Source organism: Leptodactylus fuscus, chromosome 8, assembly GCF_031893055.1.
Source record: "Leptodactylus fuscus isolate aLepFus1 chromosome 8, aLepFus1.hap2, whole genome shotgun sequence".
Lineage (NCBI taxonomy): Eukaryota > Metazoa > Chordata > Amphibia > Anura > Leptodactylidae > Leptodactylus > Leptodactylus fuscus.
Genome location: NC_134272.1, coordinates 85,734,956 through 85,753,390, shown reverse-complemented (window position 1 = coordinate 85,753,390; position 18,435 = coordinate 85,734,956).

Here is an 18,435-nt window from a genome sequence, read left to right as displayed (position 1 = left end):
ACAGAAGTGTCAAATTGTGTAAGAGCGCCCCCTGCACAAGGGAAATGGTAGCACTCATTTGCCAATTTATTCGGACATTTCCAGGGAGAACAACAGAGGGGCATCACATGAAAAATGAGAATTGTTATTATATTAGTACTTTAAGGTCTGCATCCAATTTGGAAGGCTAAGGTAATAAGGAGATACAATGACTCAATAGCGTTCTATATTTAACCCTTGAAAGACTGCCCATACCAGAAGAAGACATTATAGAATTATTAGCCCATCTTAATCCTTGTCGATGGATTTGGACATTGATCTTCACTCTTCATTCTCCTCCATGACACCATATTGCTGACTGATGTATAGATTTGACATTACACCGTGTCAGTGAACGATAATGGATTATCCCAGGACCCCCCTCCGCCTAGCAGATCATATCATCCAGCATGCTACATGCTCTTCAGGACTGGCTTGCTCGATTGCTCAGCAGGAGCTATGGAGTACCGGAGCAGTCAACCTTAGGATTGTCTTCTGGAATCTGACAAGTGAAGCTTTGGAAGGCTGAACTATTGAGATGTATTGAATGCAACAGTAGGAACTATAGTCTGTGGTTATCTAGGATGATATATGATCACCTTATACTGATCGAAATGGCAGCTACAGATTCAGATTCCTTTATCCACTGACCCCTCTAACATTATACACATCGTTCATGGAGTTACTATTTTTATTGACAGTATTATATAAATATTCCCAGGATACTACATATAAATAGCACTGCTATACTATACACACCAATAGTACAGCTGTACTGCCACTAACCTTACACATAAATACTGGAATATTACTATAGCAGGCATATAAGGGTTACCCTAGTTGTTCAGGCATATAATACACTATACATAATAGTTGCAGTATATTCTTGTATATAGGAGCAGTATTATAGTAGTTATATTCTTGTACATAGGAGTAGTATTATAGTAGTTATATTCTTGTACATAGGAGCAGTATTGTAGTAGTTATATTCTTGTACATAGGAGGTAGTATTATAGTAGTTATATTCTTGTACATAGGAGGTAGTATTATAGTAGTTATATTCTTGTACATACGAGCAGTATTATAGTAGTTATATTCTTGTACATAGGAGGTAGTGTTATAGTAGTTATATTCTTGTACATAGGAGTAGTATTATAGCAGTTATATTCTTGTACATAGGAGTAGTATTATAGTAGTTATATTCTTGTACATAGGAGTAGTATTATAGCAGTTATATTCTTGTACATAGGAGGTAGTATTATAGTAGTTATATTCTTGTACATAGGAGGTAGTATTATAGTAGTTATATTCTTGTACATAGGAGCAGTATTATAGTAGTTATATTCTTGTACATAGGAGCAGTATTATAGTAGTTATATTCTTGTACATAGGAGGTAGTATTATAGTAGTTATATTCTTGTACATAGGAGCAGTATTATAGTAGTTATATTCTTGTACATAGGAGCAGTATTATAGTAGTTATATTCTTGTACATAGGAGTAGTATTATAGTAGTTATAGTCTTGTACATAGGAGCAGTATTATAGTAGTTATAGTCTTGTACATAGGAGTAGTATTATAGTAGTTATATTCTTGTACATAGGAGCAGTATTATAGTAGTTATATTCTTGTACATAGGAGCAGTATTATAGTAGTTATATTCTTGTACATAGGGGTAGTATTATAGTAGTTATATTCTGGTACATAGAAGCAGTATTATAGTAGTTATATTCTTGTACATAGGAGGTAGTATTATAGTAGTTATATTCTTGTACATAGGAGGTAGTATTATAGTAGATATATTCTTGTACATAGGAGTAGTATTATAGTAGTTATATTCTTGTACATAGGAGTAGTATTATAGTAGTTATATTCTTGTATATAGGAGCAGTATTATAGTAGTTATATTCTGGTACATAGGAGCAGTATTATAGTAGTTATATTCTTGTACATAGGAGGTAGTATTATAGTAGTTATATTCCTGTACATAGGAGTAGTATTATAGTAGTTATATTCTTGTACATAGGAGCAGTATTATAGTAGTTATATTCTTGTACATAGGAGCAGTATTATAGTAGTTATATTCTGGTACATAGAAGCAGTATTATAGTAGTTATATTCTTGTACATAGGAGGTAGTATTATAGTAGTTATATTCTTGTACATAGGAGCAGTATTATAGTAGTTATATTCTTGTACATAGAAGGTAGTATTATAGTAGTTATATTCTTGTACATAGGGGGCAGTATTATAGTAGTTATATTCTTGTACATAGGAGCAGTATTATAGTAGTTATATTCTTGTACATAGGAGTAGTATTATAGTAGTTATATTCTTGTACATAGGAGTAGTATTATAGTAGTTATATTCTTGTACATAGGAGCAGTATTATAGTAGTTATATTCTTGTACATAGGAGTAGTATTATAGTAGTTATAGTCTTGTACATAGGAGCAGTATTATAGTAGTTATAGTCTTGTACATAGGAGTAGTATTATAGTAGTTATATTCTTGTACATAGGAGCAGTATTATAGTAGTTATATTCTTGTACATAGGAGCAGTATTATAGTAGTTATATTCTTGTACATAGGGGTAGTATTATAGTAGTTATATTCTTGTACATAGGAGCAGTATTATAGTAGTTATATTCTTGTACATAGGAGCAGTATTATAGTAGTTATATTCTGGTACATAGAAGCAGTATTATAGTAGTTATATTCTTGTACATAGGAGGTAGTATTATAGTAGATATATTCTTGTACATACGAGTAGTATTATAGTAGTTATATTCTTGTACATAGGAGTAGTATTATAGTACTTATATTCTTGTATATAGGAGCAGTATTATAGTAGTTATATTCTGGTACATAGGAGCAGTATTATAGTAGTTATATTCTTGTACATAGGAGGTAGTATTATAGTAGTTATATTCCTGTACATAGGAGTAGTATTATAGTAGTTATATTCTTGTACATAGGAGCAGTATTATAGTAGTTATATTCTTGTACATAGGAGCAGTATTATAGTAGTTATATTCTGGTACATAGAAGCAGTATTATAGTAGTTATATTCTTGTACATAGGAGTAGTATTATAGTAGTTATATTCTTGTACATAGAAGGTAGTATTATAGTAGTTATATTCTTGTACATAGGGGGCAGTATTATAGTAGTTATATTCTTGTACATAGGAGTAGTATTATAGTAGTTATATTCTTGTACATAGGAGTAGTATTATAGTAGTTATATTCTTGTACATAGGAGTAGTATTATAGTAGTTATAGTCTTGTACATAGGAGTAGTATTATAGTAGTTATATTCTTGTACATAGGAGCAGTATTATAGTAGTTATATTCTTGTACATAGGAGCAGTATTATAGTAGTTATATTCTGGTACATAGAAGCAGTATTATAGTAGTTATATTCTTGTACATAGGAGTAGTATTATAGTAGATATATTCTTGTACATAGGAGTAGTATTATAGTAGTTATATTCTTGTACATAGGAGTAGTATTATAGTAGTTATATTCTTGTATATCGGAGCAGTATTATAGTAGTTATATTCTGGTACATAGGAGCAGTATTATAGTAGTTATATTCTTGTACATAGGAGGTAGTATTATAGTAGTTATATTCCTGTACATAGGAGTAGTATTATAGTAGTTATATTCTTGTACATAGGAGCAGTATTATAGTAGTTATATTCTTGTACATAGGAGCAGTATTATAGTAGTTATATTCTGGTACATAGAAGCAGTATTATAGTAGTTATATTCTTGTACATAGGAGGTAGTATTATAGTAGTTATATTCTTGTACATAGAAGGTAGTATTATAGTAGTTATATTCTTGTACATAGGGGGCAGTATTATAGTAGTTATATTCTTGTACATAGGAGGTAGTATTATAGTAGATATATTCTTGTACATAGGAGTAGTATTATAGTAGTTATATTCTTGTACATAGGAGTAGTATTATAGTAGTTATATTCTTGTATATAGGAGCAGTATTATAGTAGTTATATTCTGGTACATAGGAGCAGTATTATAGTAGTTATATTCTTGTATATAGGAGCAGTATTATATTAGTTTTATTTTGTTTTACGTAGTATTATAACACCTAGTCATAGTATATTAAATTGTAGTACAGCTATTTGGCCTTGAAGACTGGTAACTATTTTTTTGGGCCATAAATACGCTTCGACAATTTGTCCCTTCCCTGCTCCTCTTGATAATATACCAAGTTCATTATTCAACAGTGAGCACATTTAAAAAATAAATCCTACTAATATAATAAATGTGAAAGTTTGTGTGTTTGGATGTTTGTTACTTAATCACGCAAAAACGGTAACCTTGATTAACACATAGGCTACTTTTTATCCCGGTAAATGACATGGCTTCACGACTGTTATGAATTTATGTTCATATACTATATTAAGCTGTTCTTGCCGGCAGGACTTTCTCAGCTAATTGCGCTTTGCAGATAAAGCCAGGCAAACACACAAATAATACTGAGTTCATTGTGTCCTTGAATTTGCATATCATCTGATCTGTTTCAGTGCTGAAACACTGACATGGGAAAACCTCTTTATTCCAAATTGGCAGTTTGGACTTTGTCGCAAAATTCTAAAACAACGAGAGCTATGAAGGTAGCCAGAAGTCACAGAGTTCTCCTCAAGCGGAGCTGTCAGGAAATAGCAGATGATAATTCCCCAGAAGCTGCTGGTGAACCCTGGAGGGAGGGGCACAAGCGACAGTGAGCCCTAAACTGAAGCCCCCCGCTTTCCCTTCCTATTGCCAGACCCTATCCTAGGTGATAGGCGACAACCACGAGGACAAACCCTCCCTGAATACGTGAAACACAAAACACAGACAAGACGCACAACAACAAAGGGAGGTCAGGTAGCCAGGGTTCGGTAACAAGAGAGCGATGCAGTGCCAAAACGGAGTCAAGAGAATAGTCAGTAGGAAAGCCAGAGGTCAAGGATCAGAATACAAGTAAATAAACGCAAGAGATACCAGAAAGCTAGAGGCAATAACCGGCACCAGTGTGACTGCGAGCCAAGACCAAATAGGGAAGGAAGAACCCGCCCAGAACCCGACAGGAAGAAAAGCTGTCAATCACAGGCAAGACAGACCAACACCTAATGAACAGAGGCAACCTAGGCAGAAGACGGGTGTGGTGCAAATCCAATCAAGGACTAGAGCCATGTTCACACAGTGCAACTAAAAACCTTAAGCAGATTGTCAAACCGCACACGCCTCCGGCGCCACAGCATGCGAGCAGAGGGTGGCGCAGAGGCCCGAACAGGCAGAGATGTTACAGGAGCTCAGGAGGATTGAGCAAGCTACATGTCAAACGGCTTTTAGAGCAGCTGAAACGCCGGAGCAGGCAGATCATCAATGCCAACAACACGCTCATTATATGGCATCCCAGTGAGCTGCTGAGATGCCAGAACAATCACAGGCACGGTGTGAGGAACAAGTTTAGTGTAGGCCAGCTCGAGTAATGCCGGAGTAGGTGGAACATCGGCACCAACAACACGCTCATTATATGGTGTCCCAATGAGCTGCTGAGATGCCGGAACAATCACAGGCACAGCGCAAGGAATGAGTTCAGCGGCAGGCCAGATTGAAAGCTTCCAAAACGCCGAAGCAGGCGAACCATCGATGGCAGCAATTTGCTGAATATAGGTGGATCATTGATGCCAACAACACACAGACGAAGTGGCGGGCAGAGGCTAGTATCTCGACCTGTGTACAATTAGTGATCCTAGTGTAAGACGTATCGCAGTCCGTGGAATTCCCAGAGAAAGTGTCGGCTACTTCTAACCTCTAATTACAGCTCTCGGCTCACAAACAGCTTGTTCTGCTCTGATTAGCTTATCTGTTTATTCTGGATCAGAGAGAGAGTTGTGGGGCATTGTCTACTAACTTAGTGGAAATTAGGGCAGCGAATGCCTTCCATTGTCTCTGCTCATTAAGCCGTGCCTCTGCAGATGTTCACTATTTCACATCGGTGTTGTATGGTGTTTGTCTGCCGCCTCTCCTCCCGCTTTCCCGCGCCTCGCAAATAGATGGCTTACAAATTACACAGGTAAATATTTGTGCACAGAAAATATCAAACAGACATTAAAATCGCCTAAACGATCGCCTAAATCAACTTGCTGTTTACCCCGGCAATAAAAAACTAACACAGATTTCATTAAATGACAGCACTGGGAGCGATAGAAGACGGCTGCGAAAATATGCACGGAAGGCTGGGAAGAGGAAGCAGGAATCCTGCACTAATGACGGCGCTGTGTAATTATACGGAGAATGAGATGAGATCTGTGCAGTTTATTATACTGCAGGGTACTAGGAAGGTATGCCATCATAATATTATACATCATAGTCATTGTCTTCAAGAAGATGGCGCCAAAGTTTATTCTATTTACTTAAACCAGATATTTATTAAATGTATCCATTTTGTAGAATCTGCTTTTAAATTCTAATCTAAATTGTATTTCTGATTTTTTAGATTTTTGAATTCTACTTTCTGGACATCTTGTCTGAGCTTCGACTTCGACTTAGTGACATGTAGGGTTGAGTGATCGGGATAGAAAAAAATCAGTTCCTGAGCAAATTTTACAATCAGGATCGGCTGGAAAATAATCGGAAATCGGATTTTGAAATCTCAAGATAGCCTTAACCGTAAAAGTGAATTTTCCCTTAGAGAAGCATTAACTAGGGTTGAGCGATCGGATCCCGATCGTCGATCGAGCAAATTTCACGATCGGGATTGGCTGGAAAATGATCCGATTTTAAAATTGATCTTGAAATCTCAAGATCGGCTCAAATGCTTTACAGCAGTCGTGGGGCCATAGGCAACAATACACTGGAGCCGGAATCTAGACGTGGGGGAGGAGATAAGATGTATTGTTGGTAGTGATGTAATGATGGGTCAGTGGTGTTATCTATAGAGGTGTTAGCTTTTATTATAATCCCATGTAGGATGTAAATGAGGTGAACCCTGTACAAAAAAATGTAAAAAAACAATAAAATTGACAAGTGCCAGTCTATTATTAGGCTTAGAGTGAAAATGCAGATATAGATAATGGCATGAAAAAAATGGAAAAAAGTATGAAAAATGAATAAAAGAAAGCTACAAATGTACAGTGCTGTGAGGGTAAACAATAACAAGGACTCTATAAGCAATAAAGACCCCTTTCAGTTGACTGGTCGATAGGGGTGCTGAGCGCTGGATCCCCACCGAGCTGATATGGATCTACTTAATTCTCATTACAATCACTTAGAAGTAAATTGTAATATTTGGTTCTTCTTAAAGTGACCTTTAAAGTAATGAATATGTAATTGGTGGGGGTCCCGGAAATCCCCTTTAATTAGGATGGATCACATTTAGATTGGGTGTCCACAGTGTAGCAATAACATAACTTCTACTGGTGGCCAATGAATGCACGAATCTGGGGGGTAATAGAGGACTTTCCTATGAATTTGTGCTGCCATTGAGTTTTGGACGTGTGTTGGTGCCATACTGTGCACACCCAGCCAGATAATGATTGGATTTACAGGATCCCTCCCAACGCCAGGACTACATTATGCCACAGCCCGTCATTGCAGTTTTATGGTCATTTTAGGTCCAATGTGTCAAAAAATTGAATTCACAGTATAAATTGTTCTTTAGGTTTGTGATATGTAAATTCTCTATAGACGTAGTAACATAAAAGCAAAGATCAAACTCTTCTTTGCCAACGAAGGTCATGGATTTGAAGACTTCCTTGGGGCAGAAAAACGACAAGAGGAAAGATATCTGTCCCCGGGGGTAAATCTATGCTCCGAGCAGACATTCGGAGTCAGGAACAGATGATTCACCCGCTTCAGCGTCATATGGAATTGGACGCATGGAATCAGATACTAGAGTCCTTCAATGACCCTCACGAGATGAGCTAAACGACATAATAGCAATAATTAGTAGGTGATAGCAGGGCCCCTGTACTCAGAAATATAAAAAAGGTACAAGTGTCAGACGACTTTAAGAAAATTTTCTTTTTTGCAAAGTTTTGGAATAAAACCACATAAATGTAATATCTCTGGAATTGTATTGAAACATAGAATAGAGGTAACATCATTTTGGCTGCACAGAGAACGCCATAAGAACAAAGCCCATTAGAAAGTCGCACAAATGCAGTTTTTCTCCAATTCCACCCCATTCTGAATTTTTTCCAGCTTCCCAGTACATTGTACAGAATAGTCAATGGTAACATTATGAAGAAAGCATTAAGCCCTCATAAGGCTCCGTGAACGGAAAAATAAAAACTTTATAGGATTTGGAAGCGGAAAGTCAAAAACGCAAAATCGAAAAAAGGGTTCCATTGACTAGTGCTGAGATGTGATACCAGATGCCGCCATACAACAAGAGTGGCGCCGTTTCAGATCTAGTATTTAGCAATGAGTTTTACCTTATTATTGTTGTTATTATGTTACACCCTTTGATAAATAACAGTTTATTCCGAGGCGACATTACACGTCTATATAAAGACAACATTGTCATCGGCTTCTTATTAATAAAGCAGATTTATTTTGAGACGTGTCTTATTGTTATTCCGCAGGAATAGGGTAAAGATGAGGCGAGATAATTGCCACTGCAGGGGCAGTCCTAGAGCGAGCACGACATTAGTTATGAAATTATGCAACGCATCTAATTACTTTGTGTACATTTGTAGCAAATTAATTGGATTTCTATTATCCCCATCACACACAATGTATCCGAGTGTAATATATAGAATGTATAGCTGTCTATCAATACCTCTGATACAGGCCATTCGGGGTGGATATTAATTAGTTTTGTGTCACCTCCTTATCAAGATGCAGAAACGGGTAATTAATTCCATCACTTAGATCACAAATACATTTATTTAGCGATTCGGTTGTCATGTTTCTCAAGCTGGGCACGTAATTCTCCTCCAAGGACACGCACCACAAGTTAGATTACTATCTAGTCTTCCTTACAAACTTTCCAAGCTAATGGATCTTCTTCATTAAACTCGATACCAGGGAAACAAATCTCAGTTTATAGAAACGTCAGAATATTCTTGTAGCACAGAATCAAGTATCGAGCGTCAGGTCTTCTCATACAATTAGGAATTGGTGTCTTCTTTTAGGCTGGGGCTGCACATGGTGGAAACGCAGTGTTCTTGGCTGTGGCGGAAACAGAGTGGAAACAAAAAATCCAGCGACAAAAACAGTTCTAACTGTCGAGGAACTTGTTTGCAGCTGTGATTTGGCTGTAATGTCTCAGACAAGTCGCAGATATTGCTGCATGCAAATTACAACCTGCATCCAAAATCCAACATGATGTTGCATGTTACAATGCGACACCACAGAGGTACATTGAATTTTTTTTTTTTGTAGCTTGTGAGCCCCATGTACATTTTCCACTATCAGTATGTCTTTGGAGTATGGGAGGAAATCCACGCAAACACGGGGAGAACATACAAACTCCTTGCAAATATTGTCTCTGGCAGGATTTGAATCCAGAACTCCAGTGCTGCAAGGCTAGCCACTGAGCCACCGTGTCGCCCCCTATTGAAATTTTAGTTGTGTGAATGCTATGCTATTTCTTGTCACCCATTTGTTGCGGCGCAATCCTACTCTGACAGACCCGGCAAGGTGAATGAGATTTAACTGAATCTTATTCACACATTGCAGAGAAAAAACAGGGCGGAAAAAGGTACATTTGGTTTTGGAAAATGCAACTTGTTAATTTTGCCTACATAATTCCGTCGCTTTTCCCATAGACTTCATTGCGCAAGTGCCGGATGTACGGCGCACGCGCACTAAAATGGAGGCAAACTCTTCTAGCTTCAGTGAAGAGCTGCACCGGTGTGAGGAATACCACGGCCAGGGGAATATACAGGTTTTTTATTTTTATTGGCCTAGTAACAGGGCAATTTAGAACACTACATCCCCCCCATAAGGACCGGTAGGGGGTTTAGTACCCCAAATAACCCTGACAGATTCCCCTTAGGGGGCATTCACACAGAGGATTTTGGCGCGGATTTGGACACGGAATCCATGGCAGAATCTGCGCAGAAAAAACCCTCCCATTGACTCCAATGGGCTCAGTTTTCTGTGCGGAACCCATTGAAATCATTGGGAGGCTTTTTTTCCCATTGATTTCAATGGGTTCCGCGCAGAAAGCAGATCCCATTGAAGTCAATAGGGGGTTTTATTTCCATGCGGATTTTAAATGCCCCCTTAACAGGCTACAATTTTGAAAAATGCAACCATTTTTTTTTCTGATAGCCATTAACATTATTAATCCTTTGTGGTCCCTTCAGACCCCAAATTATAATAATTGGAGACCCCAAGAAAGTGCAGAAACACAATAAATAATACTCACCTATCTGGTCTTCTTTCCCAGCCTCTTCTGGCCTTCTGCAGAAATCACTAAGACCCGTCTTTGGGTCTCTGGAATCATGTTGGGCACATAAATACCATGTTGGGCACTGTCATGAACCCCTCTATATACTGTATACCACCTGCATATCTGCATCTCCGTGTCATCTCATCGGCCTAGCCGCAGAGCTTGTCCTAAGGGAACAAGTTGTTTCTTCATCCAGATTAAAGCCTCAGGAGATGTGTTATTTACTTATCGACTGCAACGGGAAACATTATAAAAATAATCCTTCATTTTATGTCCTAAACCAAAATATAATCCTGAATATGAGACTGCTGACCTCAATATTATAAACTAGGGGCTAAATGTTATTGCTCCTGACTAAGAACGGACTTTATCACATTTATTATATTTATATATAGTCTTTATTCATGAGTTATATAAAGGAGTTTATACACAAACAACCGAGACATTGTATCATGTACAGTATACACAGAAGGAATGGGACATGTCTGAGTCCTGTGGCCATGGAGCGCTGCTATGGGGGTCTTAAATCCTCTGCTCTCCCTCACCCGGACATCCATAGTGAGGGTGCCGAGGATCCCATGTAAATACAGTATATGCATTATTACTACTACATATGGCAATAGGAAGCCTTCAGATTTAGATTGATAGAATAGATAGGTGATAGATATACACTTACTGAATACCCCGTTGCTCAATCTGGAAAGGGAAATATCACCTATCTGCCCATCTATCAATCTATGTGACATCTATCTATCTATCTATCTATCTATCTATCTATCTATCTATCTGTCTGCACATCTATCTATCCCTCATCTATCTATCTATCTATCTATCTATCTATCTATCTATCTATCTATCTATCTATCCTTCATCTATCTTTCTATCTATCTATCTATCTATCTATCTATTATCTATCTATCTATCTATCTATCTATCTATCTATCTATCTAACAGGTAGATAGATAGATAGATAGATAGATAGATAGATAGATAGATAGATAGATGTGCAGATAGATAGATAGATAGATAGATAGATAGATAGAAAGATAGATAGATAGATAGATAGATAGATAGATAGATAGATAGATAGATAGATAGAAAGATAGATAAAGGATAGATAGATAGATAGATAGATAGAAAGATAGATAAAGGATAGATAGATAGATAGATAGATAGATAAGGGATAGATAGATAGATAGATAGAAAGATAGATAAAGGATAGATAGATAGATAGATAGATAGATAGATAGATAAGGGATAGATAGATAGATAGATAGATAGATAGATAGATAGAAAGATAGATAAAGGATAGATAGATAGATAGATAGATAGATAGATGAGGGATAGATAGATAGATAGATAGATAGATAGATAGATAAAGGATAGATAGATAGATAGATAGATAGATAGATAGATAGATAGATGAGGGATAGATAGATAGATAGATAGATAGGAGATAGATAGATAGGTAGATAGATAGATAGATAGATAAGAGATAGATAGATAGATAGATAGATAGATAGATAGATAGATAGAGCACTTACTGAATACCCCATTGTTCAATCTGGAAAGGGAAACCACCTATCTGCCCATCTATCAATCTATGTGACATCTATCTATCTATCTATCTATCTATCTATCTATCAATTATCTATCTATCTATCTATCTATCTATCTAACAGATAGATAGATAGATAGATAGATAGATAGATAGATAGATAGATTGATAGATGTGCAGATAGATAGATAGATAGATAGATAGATAGATAATAGATAGATGTGCAGATAGAAAGACAGATAGATACATAGATAGATAGATAGATAGATAGATAGATACATGATAGATAGATAGATAGATAGATAGATGATAGATAGATAGATAGATAGATAGATAGATAGGAGATAGATAGATAGATAGATAGATAGATAGATAGATAGGAGATAGATAGATAGATAGAAGATAGATAGATAGATAGATAGATAGGAGATAGATAGATAGACAGATAGATAGATAGATAGATAGATAGATAGATAGATAGATAGATGTGCAGATAGACAGACAGACAGGTAGATAGAGCGAGCACTTACTGTATACCCCATTGCCCAATCTGGACATTATATATCCAGTTACCCAGTACAGGCAGCTCCTTCTAAGAAATGGAAGCGTCACCTAAAGTGTAACAGAAGTAACTACCTGACGACTTCATTAATAAAGCTGGAAGAGTCTGTTAGAGAACTAATGAATTGCCTGGAAGTAACCGCACCTTGTCTAATTGTAACGCATCTATCCTTTTATATTCCGTATAGCAAACAGCAGGGAGATGACGGTAGAAGAAGCCCGTCATGATTCGTACTGAAGCGTTCAGAACGGCGAGTGCTAAAGTTTCATTAGAGCCCATCAGGTGCGGCATTATCATTACAGAGCAAGATTTGTAGTGTTTTATATTTCAGATCGCTCCCTTAATGTCCTCACAAATGACATGAAAAATGGAGCCATCTCCTGTAGCGAGCGCCATTCTCTCTCTCCCGCTCGCTCAGCTTACCAGTAAACACAGCCAGCTCTTGATTTCCATTTAGTACTTCTTAAACCTCTCTCCCAGGAGACCCCCAGGCATAACCTGTTGTATTAAACAGCTGTTGCTACAGAGACTTTATAATGAAAAGACCCGCCGGAGAAGCGGAATCAGTCTTGCAGAGTTCACTGGTGCACTTCCAATAGTTGACTTGTAATTAAAAAGACGAAGCATTACCATGAAAAGCGATATACTGCCGAGTCCCTTTAAAAACAACAATGTCGCATCCTGAGATGCAAAAGCATTTGGTTGCAAAGGACACACTGAACATACAAATAAACCTCGGTGTGAACTAGGGAGAGTGTGCGGCACCTGCGGCCCTTTATTACCGGAAAAAACTATATCTTCAGATTTCATAGGACAAGTCTACTTGTGGAGCTGCAAGTTCAGAGCTCAGTGGGTTTCCCTAGGAAGTATAATCTCTATTTCTCTGCCTCTCCCATCTATCATTGCTCTAGCATTACCATATAATATACTGCAGAGTCCCTTTAAAAGGGTCACATAGGACTTCAAAACTTGGCTGCTTTCTACTTCCAACCCCTCGTTCACATCTACGTTTGGTAATCCGTTTGGGAAGTCTGCATGGGGATACCAAACGCATTGGCAAGCGGTGTGCAGTGAAAGCACATGGACCCCATAGACTATAATGGGGTCCGTGTGCTCTCCGCGCGGTGTCTGTGTTGAACATGCGGACAGAAAAGTACTTCGCAATCTACTTTCATGTCTGCATGATTCATGCAAGCAGCACTTGGAGAGCACATGGACCCCATTATAGTCTATGGGGTCCATGTGCTTTCGCTGCACACCGCTTGCCAATGCCTTTGGTATCCCCATGCAGACTTCCCGAACGGATTACCAAACACAGATATAAACGAGGGGTGACACCATGTCCATGATCACATAGCAATGCCACAGCTTATTAAAATGAATAGGACCGAGCTGCAGCATGACCATGTGACCAATGTAAATTTTTAAGAAAAAAGCAGACATGTTTTCAGGTCCTGCACAACCCCTTTACAAACTATAATGTTGCTTACCGAGATGCAAATGTATTTGTTTGCAAGGAACGCACTGAAAATGCAAATAAAACTTGCAAAGAACTCAATGCTGTGAGACGCTTTATCATTGAAAAAGGAATATTTTCAGATTTCTCCCACTTTCTATGACTCGTCTGTTTGGGGCACTGCAAGCTCTGACCTCGGTGGGTGTTCCCTGTGAAGCCTGATCTCTCTCTACCTCTCCTCCTCTCTTTGCCCTGGCATTACCATGAAATGCAATATACTGCAGAGACCCTTTAAAAATGACAATGTTGTTTCCGGGATACAAATGCTTTTCGTTGCAAGGATCACTCTTACGATACAAAGGAAAGTTGCAATGAACTCTGGGGTGTGCAGTGTATGTGGCCCTTTACCATGGAATAAAGAATATGTTCAGATTTCCTTCACTTTCTATGACACGTCTGTTTTTGGAGCTGCGGGCTCTGACCTCAGTGGGTGTTCTCTGTAAAACATGGTTGCTCTCTACCTCGCTGTTTTCTCATTGATTTAGCTGTATCCTTGTGTTGGTGATCCCATCCCTATCATACATGTATGCTGCTCAGTAGTCTCTTCAGGTTATATATATATATATATATATATATATATATATATATATATATATATATTATATATATATATATATTATATATATATATATATATATTATATATATATATATATATATATATATATATATACTATATATATATATATATATATATATATATATACACAGCATACAAACTTTAACATGACACATATGTATTCAGATAAACTGTTGTAGTAAACTTTAGCTTGACTTTACCTTCCCTGCAGCAAGTCTTCAGATTTAAAGAATTATTCCCATCTCGGCGAATAATGACCAAGATGGGAATAAGAGGCAGAAAATCCCATCCTAAAGGATTTTTGGAGTAGCACAGCTCCGCACTTGAATAAGGTGAATATCAGATCTGTATCAATCAGTTGTTCTCATAATCTAATATGCAGAGAATGGAGCAGGAAGCAGACAGCTCTGTTCTCAATGTAGGGCTTGATCTCCCATTGAAGTGAATGGGAGCTGATCTGCAGTACCTGTTCTGGCCACTACACAGAGAACGGAGCTGTCTGCTTCCTGTTCCATTGTCAATTTAATAGTTGATTTATGGGGGGCATCTGCTGTCAGATCTCTATCAATCTGATTTTGATGACTTTCTTTAGCATAGGTCATTCATTTTTTTAACTCCTTTACGTCTATAGCGCCAATAAGTTTTCCGACGCTGATACTCACTGACTGCAAGCTGAGGTCTTACAAGGCTCCCAAACTGAAGCATAGAGTAAGTTGCAAAACTTTATTTACATAGAACCATTATTACGCTGTCTATGTAATCGCCAATCTCTTGCTATATCCTATTGCAGCTCGCGGTCCTGCTGTAACATCCATCGCTGTCTCCTGCAGCTACTTGATTAAATGAAAATCCATACCCGGCAATGATTTTCTCCTATCCGCTTTGTGGAGTGTTTTATGTTATGCGACCTGCCCCTTTTTATCGTAAGAAATGAATTGCGCAGCGAATGGATGTTTAATTCATTGTGGCATCGCGGATCTCCTGCAGATCGCTATCTTGAGAACATAAGAATTCATCGGCGCCCGGGCTCTGACGGATACCTTTTAGTGATGCAAAGACCTAATTAATGACATGTCGTCAGCCGTCAGTTCTCTCGCCCCCGGGGGTCACCGTGCACACTCAGCGCTATCCCCATATGTTGGGATCCTGCACATCTGTACGTGGCGTGCGCACAACGCCTGCTGGTCAGCGGAGAACCTCTCTCGGTGTCTTCACAGAAGATCTGACTGCAACTTTTTAACAGTGAAATATGTCCAGCACAGCAAAACTATAAATAAAAGCGCTTAAAGCGCAGCATACGTTATTAAATCACTTTTTTTTTTCTCCCCGTAACTCGCTCGTAACTTTAAATCAAGGCTGAGATCAGGCGGGGACTTGGCAGTCTTCTCGTGATAAAGTGTCAGATATTTTTGGAGGCGGCTCGGCTTCTGTTTTTTGTTATTTTGTAGCAAATTTCAAGTTATTGAGGAACAGATTTTCGGAATGAGTCATCTGAAGTCTCTATGGGATCTATAGGCGATGCTTTTAAGGGTTTGGTGCACCTCTCAGACCACCTATTGCTCGAAAGCATCTCATGTAAGAGGGGTTAAAAGGGTTTTTTGAGAAATATCGGTGACCTATTTTTTGGTCATCAATATTTGATCGAAGGGGGTCTAACACCCGGACATCCAAGTGTAGCAGCCATCTGCTTCATAGATCACATTTACTCATCACATGTCCAGTTCTATGGAAGTGAGTGGGGCTGAGCTGCAATTCCAGTTGCAGCCACTTTACAATATACGGCGCCTTGTTTGGTATTCAGTGTCCAGCAGTCTCCTAAACACAGCCATGCTCCGCTTGGCGAAAAAGTACATGTGTACTGAACTGAGGAAGGTGAGGAGGCCACTGATCTCCCCAAAAACAAAAGGATCAGGCTGTATATCCCACCATGTTGGGCAGCCACCATACACAATAGCTTGACCACTGAAATTGGTGGATTCGGCCAATAATAATTTAATTTGTGTCCGCCATTTTAGAGTCCGCCCTAAGCCCTAAGTCAAGTCCATTACAGCCCAATGCATACCTCCCAACCGTCCCGATTTCCGCGGGACAGTCCCGATTTGGGTGACATGTCCCGCGGTCCCGGAGGGAGGCATGTCCCGATTTCAACTCAGATCTGCGTCCAGAGGACGCAGATCTGAGTTGAACACACATGCGGCTGAAGGAAGGAGCTGACACAGGTCAGCTCCTCGCTTCGCCGCTGCCCGCCTCTCTCCCTGACACACGCGGCTGAAGCAGCTCGCGTGCTCGCTTCGCCGCTGCGTCTCTCTCTCGCTGACACATGCGGCTGAAGCGAGGAGCTGACCTGTGTCAGCTCCTCGCTTAGCTGCTGCCGCCGGCTCCTGGCTTGTAGACGCGATGTACACGCCAGGAGCCGGCGGCAGCAGCGGTGAAGCGAGGAGCTGACACAGGTCAGCTCCTCGCTTCAGTCGCATGTGTCAGCGAGAGAGAGAGACGCAGCGGCGAAGCGAGCACGGGAGCAGCTTCAGCCGAGAGAGGCGGGCAGCGGCGAAGCGAGGAGCTGACCTGTGTCAGCTCCTTCCTTCAGCCGCATGTGTCAGCGAGAGAGGCGGCGAGGGAGCGGAGGAGAAGGTAAGTTTAATGTGGAGGTGGAACGTGAATCTGGGGACAGATGAAGGAGAGGACGGCATGACATTGGGGCAGAGATGGGGGACATGAATCTGGGGGCAGAGATGGAGAGGACATGAATCTGAGGGCAGAGATGGGGGACATGAATCTGGGGGCAGAGATGGAGAGGACATGAATCTGAGGGCAGAGATGGGGGACATGAATCTGGGGGCAGAGATGGAGAAGACATGAATTTGGGGGCAGAGATGGAGGGACATGAATCTGGGGGCAGAGATGGAGGGACATGAATCTGGGGACAGAGATGTGGGACATGAATCTGGGGACAGAGATGTGGGACATGAATCTGGGGGCAGAGATGGAGGGACATGAATCTGGGGGCAGAGATGGAGGGACATGAATCTGGGGGCAGAGATGTGGGGACATGAATCTGGGGGCAGAGATGTGGGGACATGAATCTGGGGGCAGAGATGGGGAGGACATGAATCTGGGGGCAGAGATGGAGGGACATGAAAATGGGGGCAGAGATGGAGGGACATGAATCTGGGGGCAGAGATGGAGGGGACATGAATCTGGGGGCAGAGATGGAGGGGACATGAATCTGGGGGCAGAGATGGAGGGACATGAATCTGGGGGCAGAGATGGAGGGACATGAATCTGGGGGCAGAGATGGAAGAGGGACATGAAACTGGGGGCAGATGAAGGGTGTATATGAAACTGGGGGAGAGATAGAGGGGGGACATATAATTTACGGGTGACTGTAGGAGGATTATACTGTGTGCGGGCACATGAAAAATTAACGAGTGGGCGGAGTCAACACAAAAGTGGGTGGGGCTAAATTTGCCGCGGCGCGCTATGCGCGCCGCACATTTTGTCCCTTTTTCAGTTCTTCAAAAGTTGGGAGGTATGCCAATGGGTCCAAAGTAAATTGGTGCAGGGGTCAGGGATGGAAATCGTGGTGTCAATAAGAACCAGGATGGGCTGGTGGTGTTGCGTTTTTTACACTTGTATCGGAGGTTTCCTTTAAACCAGGGGTAGGGAACCTTTGGCTCTCCAGCTGCTGTGAAACTACAACTCCCAGCATGCTCCATTCACTTCCATGGGAGTTCCCAGAACAGCAGAGCCAGTATGCATGCTGGGAGTTGTAGTTTTGCAA